This window comes from Ochlerotatus camptorhynchus, unplaced genomic scaffold (assembly GCF_037179485.1).
Source record: "Ochlerotatus camptorhynchus isolate MF236.1 unplaced genomic scaffold, CSIRO-AGI_Acam_v1.1 ptg000105l, whole genome shotgun sequence".
Lineage (NCBI taxonomy): Eukaryota > Metazoa > Arthropoda > Insecta > Diptera > Culicidae > Ochlerotatus > Ochlerotatus camptorhynchus.
The window spans coordinates 1,623,972-1,640,551 of NW_027040595.1; the positions used below are offsets into that span (position 1 = coordinate 1,623,972).

Consider the following 16,580-nt stretch of genomic DNA (forward strand, 5'->3'; position numbering starts at 1 on the left):
ACCTTAAACTAATGAAAGTGATCCATAGAAAATCAAGCTTGCGCACTTAAAATTATAGGCACGATCCATGAATTAGACGTATATTGTTCATGTTTTGGACACTATTTTTTTTTTAATTTGACCCATTAACCTGGGAAAATTGTTCGATTACTGCGTAGCTATTCTGGTTTACTGTTCTGTCCGTGTTTTTTTTTTGTCAGAAGAGACGAGCGATGGGCGAGCATCTAGAATAAGCATCTAAAAAAAGCTTCTAAAAAATATTCTCTAGGATGCTTCTTATCACTCCGAACACGATGCAACCGGTAAAATGTGTAACGGAAATTGGTAATATTTGAAAATGTTAACAATAGATTTTAAACCTATTCATACCGAATAAATCTTTAAAGTCTTAAGTTTCAAGTAGCGCCCATAGATTTGAATTTCGTCAATAAATAGCTGAGCAATGATTTTTCAAACATTACAAGTTTGCCGCTACACATTTGACCAGAGGCATCGTGTTCAGAGTGTTATTAAGATTATTATATAAGCTTTTTATGGAAGCTAATTCTAGACGCTTACCCGTTGCTTCGCACTTCACGGGTATGTCAGTTAATCTATGTAGCTTCGTAGTAATGGAACATTTTGTCAAGATTTATGGAACAAAATCGAAAAGTTAGTGTTCAAAACATGAACAGTATATGTCTAATTTATGGATCATGCCTATATTTTTAAGAGCGCAAACTTGATTTTCTATGGATCACTTACATTAATTTAAGGTTCGTCGCTGAATGTTTTATGGATCATTTGCAATATGTGTATGGGTAATTCTTACAATTTCAATGCTCATTCATTAGATAATTAGCGGTACATTTTTACAATTGTTTTGCTAAATTTTACTGAAAATATGGACCATATTGATATTTTTATGGGTCATTCACACATTTTAAGGGATTATCACTGGGGTTTTATGGATCATTTGGGTATTTTCAAGGAGCGTTTTTAAATTTGCTATGGATCGTTTATTGGTTTTTATATTCAAAAGAATGTTTGCCGTTACGTCTCAGCTGGGTCTTTCCGCCTGCTCTCATCTCATTTTTATTTGAGCACTTTCACAGTTACATTAGCGAATAATAGCGATTTCTAAGTTAATGAAAATGATATTTAGACAATATTTCCTCGCACGAAATTATTATATCCTGCCTTAGTGACTTATCGAGTGTCCTCTGACCTTTATAAAAAAAAAACAAAGGTTAATGTTTCATAAAAATGTCTCCTGACAATGTTTTTTTTTTAATCTTTATTTTTGAGATTTTTAGCCGAAGGCTAGTTCATCTTCCACCTAAGAATGTAAAACGCGACAAGCATCTAACTTTTTGTCTATATTACATCGCTAATGGAACTATATACAGAGAGGTACCATTGATTGTGGATGTAGTTTTAGCCGGTATTTCGGAGTTTAACTGGGTCGAATTTAACAATTTGATAGCGTTTTTTTAAGTATGATTCGATCTATTTGAGAAGTCCGTGTTGAAAGCCCTTTTTTGCATTTTTTGCAAAAGCAGCGGTTTGTCAATACGATCGCATGCTTTGCTGAAATCGGCATACAAACGCTTCAACTTTGTGTCCATTATCCATTACCTTTAAGATGATTCACTGTGACATCCTTATTCTCTTGAACACTTCGAAACTTTAAGTGCTCACATAACCGCTTTTTTTTTCCTTTGGTTTGTTTTTTTCCGTCGATCTTGTTTTCCGTGCTGAGCACCAATGCTACCGACGTGTCAGGAAGGCAGCTCTCACACCTGGACCCTACCTATCGACCCATCAACTCATGAACCGGGGACCAACGGCTTTACTTCCCTTCCGAAGGAAGGCGTGATCAGAGATGTTATGCCTCAGAACATCCCGTCGGCGCCGACTGGGATTGAACCCAGGCCTGCTGGGGTGAGAGGTAATCACGCTTACCACTACACCACCGGCGCCCTTACATAACCGCTTCTGCAACACGTTAAAATTTGTTAAAATGGTACACCACGTTTGTTGCACTGTAGCATTCATGAAGTAGCAATTTCAAACGAAATGGGGTTCTGATTTCCGAAAATTGTGTGTTTGAAAATTTGAAGTGGAAGTGCATGTATGCCTACACACTTAGAAAGAACAAATTTTACACGTGACGGAATCCATCTTTGTCATAAAGTATGAGACGTAAACAAACATGTCATGTGAAATTAAGTTCTACGAGTTGAAAAGCTCGATTCTCGACGAAAAGTACGTTTGATTGAGCTGAATTCAGCGTTTATTATGACTAAATTTTATGTCAAAATTGACGCTCGTATAAGTCAGTCTCAGAGCACCTAAATTAACATGAATTTTTCTAAGTGTGAATGTGGCGACCGTTTGTGTACTCTACAAGGAATCACCATAAAAGAATAATCAAGGAACTCAAGTATGTGTGTAGTGGTTGATCGGACGTGGAAACAACTACATACAATGGTTACAATGTTTTACTTACATACTTTGCATTATTTCTATCATGTTTAAGTCGGGTTTTAATTTATTCTTTTGACATAGTGATGCTAATGAATTCACAGAGTACACACTTAGAAATACCTAATCTTACACGAGACGGAATCCATCTTTGACATAAATAATGAGACGTAAACAAACATGACATGTAAAATTAAGTGCTCCGAGACTGAAAAATTCCAAAGTACGTTTGATTGAGCTGAATTTCGCGTCTATTATGATTCGATTTTATGTCAAAATTTACGCGCGTATATGTCAGTCTCAGAGCACCAAAATTTACATCAATTTTTCTGAGTGTGTAGATTACCCAAGCAAAGTCTGAGATCAAATTGGAATCTAAATTTGATGCTGTGATTTTGCTGATAATGATTGCTCAGGTTGCTGTTCACACTTAGAAATAACTAATTTTACACGTGACGTAATTCATCTTTGACATGAAGGATTAGACGTAAACAAACATGTCATGTAAAATTAAGTGCTCCGAAACTGAAAAGTTCGTTTCTCGACGAAAAGTACGTTTGATTGAGCTGAATTTCTCGTCTATTATGACTCAAATTTGTGTCAAAATTGACGCTCGTATACGTCAGTCTCAGAACACCTAAATTTACATGATTTTTTCTAAGTGTGTTGTTTTGGTCGTTTTAACGGTTGACATAACAAAATTGAGAGCAAAAAAGTCTTCCTGTGACATCACATTGAAAACTATTTCTGCTATCAGTGAGAGCAAACTGAAAACTCAATTTTATATCAATTTTCCTGTTGATAACAAAACAAGTATTCAATTTGATGATATGCTAAGGCAACGAAAACAAAACCGCAACAACATATTTTAAAGAGCAAATGTACAGCAAAATGAAAAAAAAAATTGTCAATTGCATAAACTGAAATCAAATTAGGATTTCATTTTGATGTTGATATCAAAACTTGATTTCAATTTGCTGTCATTTTGATGCTAGACTTTGCTCGGGTATGCTGTCGCATCACTCGATTGAAGGGGCCATTTTTTGCGTAATTTGTTCTGTGTGATTTTTCTGAGAATAATTTTCGTGTTCTTATATGCAGCCAGGGTGTGTAGAAGTTTAATTGTGAAAGTATAGCTGATGATTCTATGCGATGTGAAATTATGTCATTGATGAAGAAAAGCATTGCAACTTCGCGGCATTCTTTGAGTGTTTGTAAGTTGATGAGCATGCAGCGTGCTTCATATGATGGAAGAGAAAATGCGGTTCAATTCAATTTGCGAAGGACATATAAAAGGAACTGATTTTGGACAGATTCTATGCGTTCCTCGTGTACGGCAATGTTCGGATTCCAGTATTCCAGAATAGCTCTTACGTTTGTAATATATAATAATTTGATAGTGTATGGGTTTTTAAAATTATAGCTGACCCTCTTATGGGGGGAAATACACGTAATAATATTTTTTTATCGATTTTTTATATTTAACTTTAATTTTTTAAATGCTTCGAGCACGAGGAAGGAGTGATCTTTGGCCCCGGTATCGCCGATTAACCGTAAGTTCCAGAAATCATGTTTTTACACAACCCAAAACTTTAAACGCGTTTTTCTCGAAACGGTGTTTTCCAAATTGGCGGGAAGGATAACTCAAAAAGTTCTCATCCAAATGACTTGAAACCTGGCGCATCTTAAAGGAAATAGATTTTTTCATTATGTGAACCACTGATATCATGAAAAAATAACAATAAATAATTTTCAGGTCTTTTTTTGTTTTTTGGTCCACATAGAAAAAATCTTTTCTGAATAAGGTCAAATTGATAAGAGTAGGTTTTGTCCATTTTTCAGGTCTCTAGAATGCCCGCCAATCCCCACCGGAGGCGACCTCCTTTAGATGTGACCCCAAGGAGCCACATAGGTCAAACACCAATGAAAAAAATCTCAAATGTAGAGGAAGATTGAAGCAATTTAATGCAAAAAACCCCAAACGTTTGCGTTGTTTCATTTGCTCACAAAAAAATTCCGAAAATCATCGAGTTTTTGACATGTTACTTTTATTTTTACTTTTACTTTTTTTTAGTGAAGCCCAACATATGATTGTATTATAATGTTCTACAAAAGTAAGTTTTAAGTCTAGGATTACACAGAGTTCCCTTACAATTTTACATTTTTCTATGGGGAAAACAGTATATTTTGTGCTTAATATGTTTAAAAGAAGGGACTTTTAGATGTTAATCTAAATGCATATATAGAAGTCCCGAGCAAAGTCCAGCATCAAAATGACAGCAAATTGAGATCATGTTTTGATATCAACATCAAACTGAAATCATAATTTGATGTCAGTTTACGAAATTGACAAATTTGACATCAAATTTTGTTTTCATTTTGCTGTACATTTGCTCTTCAAAAATATGTTGTTGCGGGTTTGTTTTCATTGCCTTAGCATAACATCAAATTGAATACTTGTTTTGTTATCAACAGGAAAAATTTATATCAAATTGAGTTTTCAGTTTGTTCTCACTGATAGCAGAAATAGTTTTCAGTGTGATGTCATAGGAAGATTTTTTACGCTCAATTTTGACATTTTAACCGTAAAAACGACCAACACGACACCAACCTATGTAATCATTATCAGCGAAATCACAACATCAAATTTAGATTTCGATTTGATCTCAGACTTTGCGCGGGGTACCATGCATGTTTTGACCACAACTTAACAATTAATGTAACTAAGTGTATGTGTTATTTCTGACTAGGCAAATTAATGCAGAAGCATGGTAACATGATTAATTTGAATAACATAAGAAACCGATTTAACAGCATTAATTGGCAATTAATAATTTGCAGTGTCAGTTACTCCATTTTGTAGACTGTGAGAGGTAAATTACAAATAGAGTGTCATCAAAAACATGGTTGGTTCAGAGACTGTGCTCGTGAGAGGGGTTTTCCGCTCCTAAATTTGAATTTTTTCACTCTCTGGGGACTGGTAGTAAAGCGGGTTAAACTGTATGGGGAAAATCATTTTTATTTCATTGTAGCTTATTTATAATTTCATGGAAATAAGTGAACGACATACATGTTTTTTTAGGGTGTCGTTCACTTTTTTCAACCTGAAAGTGCATCGAAAGTGAATTTTTCTCACTTCTCTCAATTTATTTATGGTGATTTTTATTACTTTCTACCAGCGGAACAGTGCCATCTCTGTGAAAAATGGCCTGACGGTATGGACGCATTTCGCGCCAAATCAAATCGAAGCTGGCAGCACCCTCTCAGATTTCAATAAAATTTTCTGGATGTGTAGACTTTGACTAAATAAGCACTTTTGCATACTCAGTTTTTCCAAAATTTATCTAGACTAACATTTGAGAAGGGCCAAACATTTTCTGCCGATTTTTTTCAAAAAAATATTATGGAAAAATGACAACTCCAACAAAAATATGTTGTATGGATGACTTTTAGGAAATTGACCAAATTATCGAAAAAATGTGGCACACAGAAATTCCACAGTTTTGTAACTGGTGACAAAGTAGCGGCAAAAAGGTTTTCTAATTCAGAAGATGAACCAAAAATACTTAACTTGTATGTATGTATTGCATGTATGAAAATAGGTTTAAAACATTGAAAATATATAAATAAATGATACATGAAAAATCTTGTCTTTTTTCTCTCGCATATTATGAAATTTTGCATCAGTAGTAGACAGCAGAATAAGGGAATGATATTTTTTGACAAGGTCTACATGTCCAAATAGTTTTATTGAACTCTGAGAGGGTGCTGCCAATTCCAAATACGATTTGGCGAGAAATGCATCATGAGCCCTTTTCATATGAAATTCTCGAATAATCAAAGTGAACTTAAGTGCTGATTAGACAAAATTGAATCGCAAATTGAGCTTCATTGGATTCTGAGATGATTTTGAGCTTCACTGGTTTAGTTTTGTGTGAAAATGGCAAATCAAAAAAAAAAATCAGTTCAGACATGAAAAAGTTTTTGTAAGAAAAACTTTTTTTCCTTAAAAGTACCCATCTTGCAATGTATGGACGGTTGGTAGTAAACATAATTACCTATCTTGAGGCAAAATTTCATCCAAATCAAACATGGCCATTTTTTTAAATCGTCTTTAAATTTTAAAAATCGATTTTTTTCAGTGTAGGTCTTAAATCAAGTATTTTTTTTCGATAACTTGGACAATTTCCTAAAAGTCGTCCATACAACACATTTTTGTAGATATTGTCATTTTTCCATAATATTTTTTGAAAAAAATCGGCAGAAAAAGTTTGGCCCTTCTCAAATGTTAGTCTAGATAAATTTTGGAAAAACTAAGTGGCATATTTAGTCAAGGTCCACACATCCAGAAAGTTTCATTGAAATCTGAGTGGGTGCTGCCAGCTCCGAATACGATTTGGCGCGAAATGCGTCTACGATTAATTGGCTGAACGATACTCAAAAACTTCTTTATGACCGTAAACAGAGAATATGCAATCGCAGTGTGATGCTTTTTATTGTGCCACATTGGACTTGGTACACAGAAATTTTAGTTGATAAATGATCTTAAAAGCAAAAAGTGTCCGTATGTATTAAACAAAATTATCGTCGGGTGCGAGAGAACTCATTACTTCATCGACTATTTCCAAAAACTTTTCATAACAGTTTGTATTAGCACTTCCAATAAACTGAGGCGATGTGGCATGATATGTGAGCATTTACGCAGGCATCTTTGAACTTAGTTGTAACGATAATTGCAGAATCAATCTCCACTGAAAATGCTAACAAAACTCCAACACCAGATTTTTTATCAGACCACGAAAAGTTTTGATCGTTCCTCAATACGTTCAACTTGCCTCTGTTGCCTTAATTATTGAGTACGTTCAACATACAATTTTGTTATAAATTTCATTCATCCCTTTTACGACTCTCATACAGTTAAAGTTTTGGCAGTGCACTCAGAGTCTCAGTTGAATGAGAGTTTTGAAATGAGGAAATTTTTGGAGTCACCTATGATAAATTATTAAAACTATTTGATGTTTAGATTTCGTCACGGTTTCAGGAAAGCCCTTCGGAGCTGGTCAACAAAATTTTGCTACAATTCGTCGTCGTCTTCTTCTGTGGAATGCGTCAATAAAGTCGAAAATTCTGTCGTGAACAGTAGACTGAACCACTCGGAGTCCAGTGTAAAGGTGTACTTGGTGAAACCTCAGCTGGATAGGGGCTTCAAGTTTCTCCTCTTTCGAAACGCATTGTCGGGCGTGTCGAAATGTGATCCTTTGCAGCGGTGAGTAGCTCTCTATCCGAGGGAAGGTAACGATTTTTGCTGTCGAGGTTTACTGTACTGCGGTTGTTGTATTTGCCCTGGGTGTAATTGTTATTGTTGTTGTCAGTACTGATGTTCGATCGGACGTCAAAATTACTACAATTATTTGGTTTCGTGTTCCTAGGGAATGCATTTGAGCAGGAACGAATTTATCGATACCTTAAACTGGTATGGATGAGACTGACATAAGAGGTAAAATACCAAACAATAATACCATTCCATACCAAATTATGCAAATGAAATACAAAAACAGTACCACAAAGGTATTCTTTTGGTATGTTAATATCAATTTTTGTTATTTATAAAGAGCAGCCCTACTTTTCCTCATTAATGCAGATGAAATGATCCTTAATAAGTAAAAAAAATCTCCTTAAAATAGATCGGGTTGCTCCTTAAATGATTGATCAAAATACGTTGAAAATCTTAAAATGCTCAGTAAATATTTAAAGTATGCTCCCTAAAATAGAGAAAACTGTACATTAAGAATTTGAAAATTCTCCTTAGTATACACCGCTTTGCACCATTTTGAAGTGTAATTGTACCATATATCATAAGAAAAGCTGCTGTAGAAAGGTTAATAAGTACCATGAAATCAGCTGAAATGTTCAGTAAATCATTGTGTGCATTTGTGCATTTTTACTGAACATTTCAGCTGACTTCATGGTACTTATTAACCTTTCTGCAGCAGCTTTTCCGATGATATATGGTACAATGACACTTCAAAATGGTGCAAAGCGGTGCATACTAAGGAGTATTTTCAAATGCTTAATGTACAGTTTTCTCTATTTTAGGGAGCGTACTTTAAATATTTACTGAACATTTTAAGATTTTTTACGTATTTTGATCAATCATTTAAGGGGCAACCCGATCTAATTTAAGGAGATTTTTTTTTACTTATTAAGGAACATCGTCATTGTTTAATGATTCATTTACCTTTTTACCATTTACAAAGTATTTTGCATGTAATATTTTGGAATTATTCTTTGGTATTTAACCTCTTATGTCATGTTGGTCAATACCAAAATTTGGTTTCAGATCAGAATTTGGTATTCGTTTGTTATTTTCTCCTGCTTGGGTATTGTCTTTGGTCTTGCGCGCGTTCTTTAAGTTTTTTTTGGCCTGTTTCATCTTCTTACGAGCCTTGTCAGTAGGTTTTTGTTGCTTAGCCCGGCGTAAATGACGAGTGTAGTAATCGGACCAGTCGGCTCCACACCTTTCTGGTATCAAGCAAATGCCAGCCCCGCTGTGCACACTATTTATTTCCTCCTGTAGACTAGGTAAGGGGTCTGGCTGCCCAGCGGCTGGTCTAGTTTTTCCTCTAACATGACGTTGTAATTAGTTTATATGCGCTGATACAGATTCTATTTATTCATCAAGCAGTTCGTAGCATATGGAGTTTTTCTGTATCGAGCCTCCAGCGGCCATTTCTAATGACAGAGTGCTCAATTGATTTATTTCGTCGCTTATGCAACCTGTGAAATCTAACGACATCGTGTCTAAATACGCGGCTACATTCATGATCATAGATTCAACCTTTCCTACACAGGCTGTGCTCCTTTTTTTCGTTCTGAAATCGTAGAAACGGTAAACGGGGTGTTTCCCCAGGAGGGGAGGAGGTGCTTAATACCTTCCTACCCTAACCGTACCTTATATTGAGCTCCATTCACCCTTTTTCCTGTATTTAACATCGGTCTGTTCCGCAATTTAGTGCCAATCAACGACGGACATCGATTGCTATCCATTGACGGCAATCGAATGTGCAGGAAGGCAGCTTCCACACTTGCGTAGGATGTCGCACCCATTCAAAACACATGGGCCGGGACCAACGGCTTTACTTCTCTTCCGAAGAAAGACGTGACCAGAAAAAGGCCACTGACCTCAGCTTAGATTGAACCGAGACCCATTGGGGTAAGAAAGCAGTCACGCTTACCACTACACCACTGGCGCTGACTAGTTCCATTCACTCAGGTTGATATGTTCCGTGCGCCAGCTTAATTTTGAGTTAACAGGCTCGAAGTTGTTTGCATTTACTCCCATGTAAACAGACTATTTACTTGTAAGTTGTTTTCACCCTACGCCAAGTTCAAACTACGCAGTATTAAGTTGTACACCTCTTAGGCTCTGAACCATTTGGTGGATTATTTTAGCTTTTGGATAAAATGTGATAGATGGAAAGTTATCGATTAACCCTGCTATCCGAGCGTGGTTACTTTTGACAGACAAGAAGTTAAATTTTGACAACCTTGGCTAAGTTCTTCTCGAAAACTGGTCGATCGACTGCACAGGGATTTTCGAACATAGAAAATAACTTTCGAAATGTCACTTTTTACCACGAGTTAAATTTTACTCGGCAACTCGGCCTTACTCAACGTTAACTTGGCGCACGGAAAATCCCCATTAGGTTGTTTTACTCATTTAGCTTTTGACAACAAACGTGAGAGCCAATGAGAGACTCCAAGTTTGAACCGTAAGTTTAATGAACTCAACCGTTGTTGGGTTGTTTTACCCGTGTATGATTTATTGCGCTCTTTAATAATTTTAATTGATATTTTAAAAGTCTATCATCACTTGATAATGTATATTGTGGGAACTATTTTTTACATGTGACGTAAATCATGAATTGAAAGCAAAGATGTCATGTAAACTCAAATGTTCCGAGACCAAAACGTACGCAACCCAACGAAAATTAAATTGAGTTTCTTTTCCATTTCAGCTGGTTGTTAGGAGCCGTTCATAAACCACGTAGACTTTTTACGGGAATGGAGGTTATGAAAAGTCTTCGCCAGCTTATGAGGGGGAGTTAGTTATTTTCACAGCCTACGTTGCTTAAATTCGGGCTTGAATTTGAATTCCGAAATATCTGATTTCTCATAAGCTACAAATACAAATCTCGGCATAGATGATCAATGTTCTACATTTTTCGATTCCTGCACGAAAAACAATTGTTTATTTCATATCTAAAGCAAATAATATTAATTTCCTTTCATAAAATATGTGTTCTGCAAAAGTTTAATTTTATTATGAATACAATATAATCTGAGACTATACAACAATTACAAAAGTCTACGAGACTGAACAGGGGAGGGGGAGGGTTTTAAGAAAAGTCTACTGAAGTCTACGAGGGTTAAAACGTATAAAATTTTGGTCTACGTGGTTTATGAACGGACCCTAGAATCGGTGCAACAGTATATCCCAAACCAAGCAATCGCACGTTTGACTTCAACCATCGGCAGTTTCATTTGGAAACGCTGTCCAAGAGGTCATTGAAAAAAAAAATCGATTTTTGGATCACTCTAACAAGGAAATGGTCACCGTAATATTTTGCAATAATGAACAAAACTACAATTTTTACGAAACTCTGAGAACCACTATATCATTTTGCTATAGAATGGCTATTTATTAATCAACTACTCAGAGTTTCCGTAAATGGATTCATGAATTATTTTTTGATTCTATATAGGCCAATAAGGTCAGAAATTACATTAGATGGAATAATAGAATTATTCCTAAAATTATGTACGAATTCACTGTTATTTATATTATCAGTCGATAATCCTACAGCTTGATGGTCCCTGAAATAATGAGTGTTATGGAGAGTTGACTGTATTTGACCAACTTTATATGCTCATTTAATGTTTGTTCACTTCTTATGTAAGAAAATTTCAATCCCCCTCTTCCCCTATTGTAAGAAATTGTAATAAATTTTGAGACTCCCCTCGCCACCTACCACTTAGAATAATTTGTCGATGACCATATACAACATCTTTATGACTTTACATAACTCACGTAGTAGATGACTTATTGAGTGTTCACGGTCCCATAGGCTATTCCAGGATTTTAGATATTGTCAAGAATTAGCCACTTCTTCGAGGACACTGGAACATACCTGGGACCGTGAACTCTCCATGAGAGCTTTACTGCTTGAATTTTGCAAAATCATGCAGTTTGATATGTCGCACGATAGATTTTTGTTCTTGCCGAGAATTGGCAATTTCCCCCAGGGTCCCGGAACATGCCTAAATTCGCCAATATGATCATGGAGTGTCAATAAGACCTCCACTGGTCGAGCTTAGTAAAAATATGAAGTATGATATGCCGCATGGCAGGTTTTAGATCTTTTCGAGCATTGGCCACTTCCGCGGAACTTGTCTGGGAGTGCGCATGTGGCTGCAGAATCTCATGAAAGCCTTTTTTTTTGGGAATTATCGAATAAACTTTACAGAGCCAAACTTCCATTTGTGTTAGGGGAAATGTCGGCTTCGGCAATACCTTAACCTATTATCGCCAGGGGGTTATACAAAGTCCTAGAGCACTCAAATTTGACCAATAGATGCTTGAATACACAATGTATTCACATGCCAAAATTGAGCTAACAAGGATGTTGTTTACCCCCTGACGATAATAGAATAAGGTATTGCCGAAGCCGTCATTTACCCTTTATATTGTTAATGTCTTAAATCTTGAGTAAAACCTAAAGTTAAAAGAATTGTAACGAGTACTCGCGGTCGTCTCAAGGTAAGTGAAGATTTACAGTTTCATGGATGGGGAAAGAGATAACGAGGTTTGAATTGATACAAATATTTCATTATTTCTAAAACATGAACTTATTCCTTTTCAACTTGACATCAGCAGTGTAATTCTTCTATTATTACAAAACAAACATGGAAAAAAATCCACACACACAAAATACTAACTAAACACAAGGTTAATCAAACTTACAATCTAAGGTTAATATTCTTCAAGAAAACATAAATGAGTTTCATAAGCTCCAGATTGCGTCCAGCCAAAACAAACATTAAAGCCTTTACTGACCGAGTTTTGAAAAATCATGAAGTTTGATATGTCACATGGCAGGTTTTGGTTCTTTTCGAGAATTGGTCACTTCCTCGGGGGTGTCGAAATATGCTCGGGAAGGACAATTTCACCGCAAGCTCTTAATAAGGCCTTAGCTGGCCAAGTTTGGAAAAATCATGATATGACTTATGTCATATGTGGCTTTTGTCGAGAATTGGTCTTTTTCCTGCGGGCTACAGAACATTTCTGGGAGGGACAATGAGGCTACTGACTCTCAATAAGGCCGTCAATAAGGCCGAGCTTTTGAAAAAAATCATAAAGTTTGATAAGTCGCATGGCAGGTTTTGGTACTTTTTGGGAATTGGTAACTTTTCCGGGGGCACCAGAATATGTTCGGAATGGCCAATATGAGCGTGGGCTTTCAATAAGGACAGTAATGGCGATGTTTTGTTTGATCATAAAGTTCGATATGTTGCACGACAGGTTTGGCTTTTGTCGAGAATTGGCTACTTCCTCGAAAATACCAGAACATTCCCGGGAGGATCAATATGACCACAAACTCTCAGTAAGACATTGACTGGCCGAGTTTCGAGATATCATGAAGTTTGAAATGTTGCATGGCAGGTTTCGGTTCTTTTCGAGAATAAGACACTTCCCTGGGGCACCGAAAAATCCTCGAGAGGACCAATGTTACCGTTGACTCCAAATAAGGGCTTTACAGGACGAGTAAAGAAAATTCATAAAGTTTGATATGTCACAACGAGTTTTGACTCTTGTCGAGACTTGGTCACTTCCCCGAGGGCACTGGAACATTCCTGGGAGGGCCAATGTGGCCATAGATATAGTCACGGTTGGTTCAATTATATCATTTGGGTGAGAAAACTTCATGTTTACCGTATTTACAACTATAACAGTCAAGAAAAATGGCGAAACAGAGTGATCCCAACGGAAACCGGAATAACTCCGGAACCATTTCATGATCCACAATTTTCTAGACGGGTTCAAAAACCTGTTGGGACTCAAGACAAATTGATTGACAAATTATGTTTTTAGATCTACAATTTAATTTTGAAATCTATCAAAATTTAGCCGTTAGGTAGGCAATAGCTAATTCCGTTAAAGTCAACACTCACTTCTTTGCCTAACCCATACGATGTACGCGGGGATTTGAAGTACATCTTCAAATCTACAGGCAAAAAAGTGTGCGTTTGACTTTGCTCATATACTGTCTGCGGCTGTGGAAAAGTTCTAGCGGCGACGTTTCATCAGTACCTAAAGAACCACGTTACCGAAAGCATTCCCAGTCGATGGTGTGTTATAATGCAGTTCTTCTTTACCCAACTATTGTGTTGCTCCTCTCGTCATGACCAATGTAGTCATCTCAGAGAGAAAGCAGTAAGGTGGTTGTTGGGTGCTGTACCATCATCAGCATTGTTGACGGCTACTCCCGCCTTTAGTTAGCACATATCAATTCCATGAAAAGGAAAGCCAGTTCGTTGTGCTGTACACCGCATTACGGAAAATTTCACCATTTGTGCCCCAGTCGTATAGCAAACTAGAGCTGCTAGCATATCTACCTTTCGGGAAAACCGTTATTCGAAAGCTATTCCACGGAAGTTCATGTATTCTATCTTTCACTTGTATTCTCTGTTTACAATTAACCACTTCATTCGAGTAGTTAAAATGACATTTACTACCACTCGAACTTTTAAATAAAACATTATTTTGAGATTTTTTCTTCTAGAACCTCGAGAAAAGTAACCAACATTTGTGTGTTTCATAAAAAAAATAGAAATTAGTTGGTCCAGTTTTGTGAAATCGCTGGTAGAAAGTCAAGCCAAAACTGCTTGACAAAGTGGTCAATTAAAGCACTCTACGAATTGCGAATTTTGGTACAAATGCTAATCCAGGATCATCCAGGATCCGTCATTACAACATAATACTGTTCTGCGTAGAGGTAATCAGGTCCATGTAACCAGACTAGCTGGAACCTTGGTTTTGATCCGATCTTACACTGGGTTTGCAAAAAAACGATAGACTTATCTTTTTTTTTCCTTGATTTTTCGATCTTGTTTTCTGTACTGAGTACCAATGCTACAGACGCCAGGAAGGCAGCTCCCACACCTGGAACCTACCTATCGACCCATCAACTCATGGACCGGGGTTGAACAGTTTTACTTCCCTGACGTGATCAAAGATTTTATGCTTTAGAAAATCCCGACGGTGCCGACTGGAATTGAACTCAGGCCCTTTGGAGTGAGGGGCAGTCGCCACCGGCACCGCTATATTTACTCGTCTTAGTACAACGTGCTCTCGAATATTAATGTGAACCAGCATTTATTTGAAAAGTCTTCCTACGAACACAATGCAGAAACTGTTCATGTCTTAATTGCTAATAGATTCGGTTTATTTTTTATTCAAAACTGTAAGCGAATCATTCGGGTGGGTGTTTAATTTTGTTTTCTTTATTATCGATTCAGTAGGTAATCTGCACACTTTTGATTACGACCTGGATGTCCTGAGCTTATCACGCATAATTCATCATATCACCGGCATTGGATAGTTTTATCCTTTAAGCCTCCAACGTACGTGTACTAAACAGTAAGCACTTGAATACAATGGAATTCCAGACCAATTTGTTCCTTGACAGGCGATGTTTACCAGCGAATATCGAATCATATACTTGAAGCGAAAGTAAGATGCCATAGCTATACTTATTTACTGAAGGGTTTGTTTATTTTTAATTCATCGGCAGCGAAATCTTAACATCTAATATTTATAAATTAAAATTATCTTCAAGAAAAAGAACAACCATTTTGTGGTAATTTGACGTTTAAATTTTATAAAACGACGGCACTAATTTATAGTTAATGTTTAAATATCTCACCATCAACTTCAACCTAACAACTTCCAATTTAAAGCACAATGTTGTCAAGCACACAGACTCCGAATTGATTGCAGGCCTCCATTCAATCCTTTCCGACAAAGTTGCACCGAAAGTTTCACCAAAACAAAAACAATACCGTCGAAATGCACTATTCCGGTGCTGCTCGAAGCACACTACACATAAACACTCATAAAACACCTTTTTCGCATCCGCTAGCTTCGTTTGGGGGGCCGAAGTTCTGTGCTTCTCACTACTACAGCATCATAATCATCATGGCTATTTCCCCCGAAAAAAGCATCACCATCGTCATCATCCACATCCGCAATGCTTTCACCGATCCCGTGCTTCGTCTTCTTCAGAAATTGCAACCTCTTCGCCACGTTCCGAACTCCAGTGCACTAACAGAAAATCATTCCACTCAGCAGGATAACCGTCATCGCATCGTCATCACCAGCAGCATCACCCAAATAGCACCAGTCCCTCCGCCAAAAACAATAACAAAATGGGGAAAACTTTCACAGCACTCGTTGGTAAATCCTACGCGTTGTGATGCTGCACTCCTATTTGGGCCTGATCGTCCCACGGAAAACACGGGCAAACTATCAATTGTGCAAATGCATCCTACAGACTTCGGTACCAACAACGCGCGACAGGTTCCTCTCCCAGGCTTCTGTCCGTATGTCAATCACCAACGCCAACGAGGAAAAACACTTTCGCACTGCTTGCTGAGGATGCACTTAATCACGGAACCGAATCGCGTACGAATACTCAACTCGCTAGGACCTTCCTAAAAACATACCCGATCCCGACGGCTAACTCCGAGAGACTGACTAATCGTTGTTATTCAGAAGCTAGCGCTAGCAGCAGCAGGACTCATACATCCCGAAGTATGTATCGGCATTTAGGCATTCGGGTGCTATTGGCTTGCATCATGCGACCGCGAAGTCAAGTGCAATCATCTGGCTGCTGCTGGCGGCTTCTTTCGGTGCTTTGGCCATGTCCAACTCCGACACGACGGCGACGTCGAACTCACAGCATCCATGGCGCACGCGCCACGTTTCTGGTTGTGGTCGAGTGCGATGAACACCCGAAGATGCCGATAGGAATAGGGGAGGAATTGAGTTACTG

General features: G+C 37.4%; 1 protein-coding gene across 1 annotated transcript in view; it reads right to left on the reverse strand.

Moving 5' to 3' along the window:
• DIP-delta (Dpr-interacting protein delta) overlaps positions 1-16,254 on the reverse strand; it is a 379,588-nt gene extending 363,334 nt beyond the window's left edge. Inside the window, exon 1 of the mRNA XM_065219505.1 lies at positions 15,453-16,254. The gene's annotated coding sequence lies outside the window, so the exon portion shown is untranslated. The remainder of the gene's footprint in view (positions 1-15,452) is intronic.
• Between the last annotated feature and the right edge of the window lie 326 nt (positions 16,255-16,580).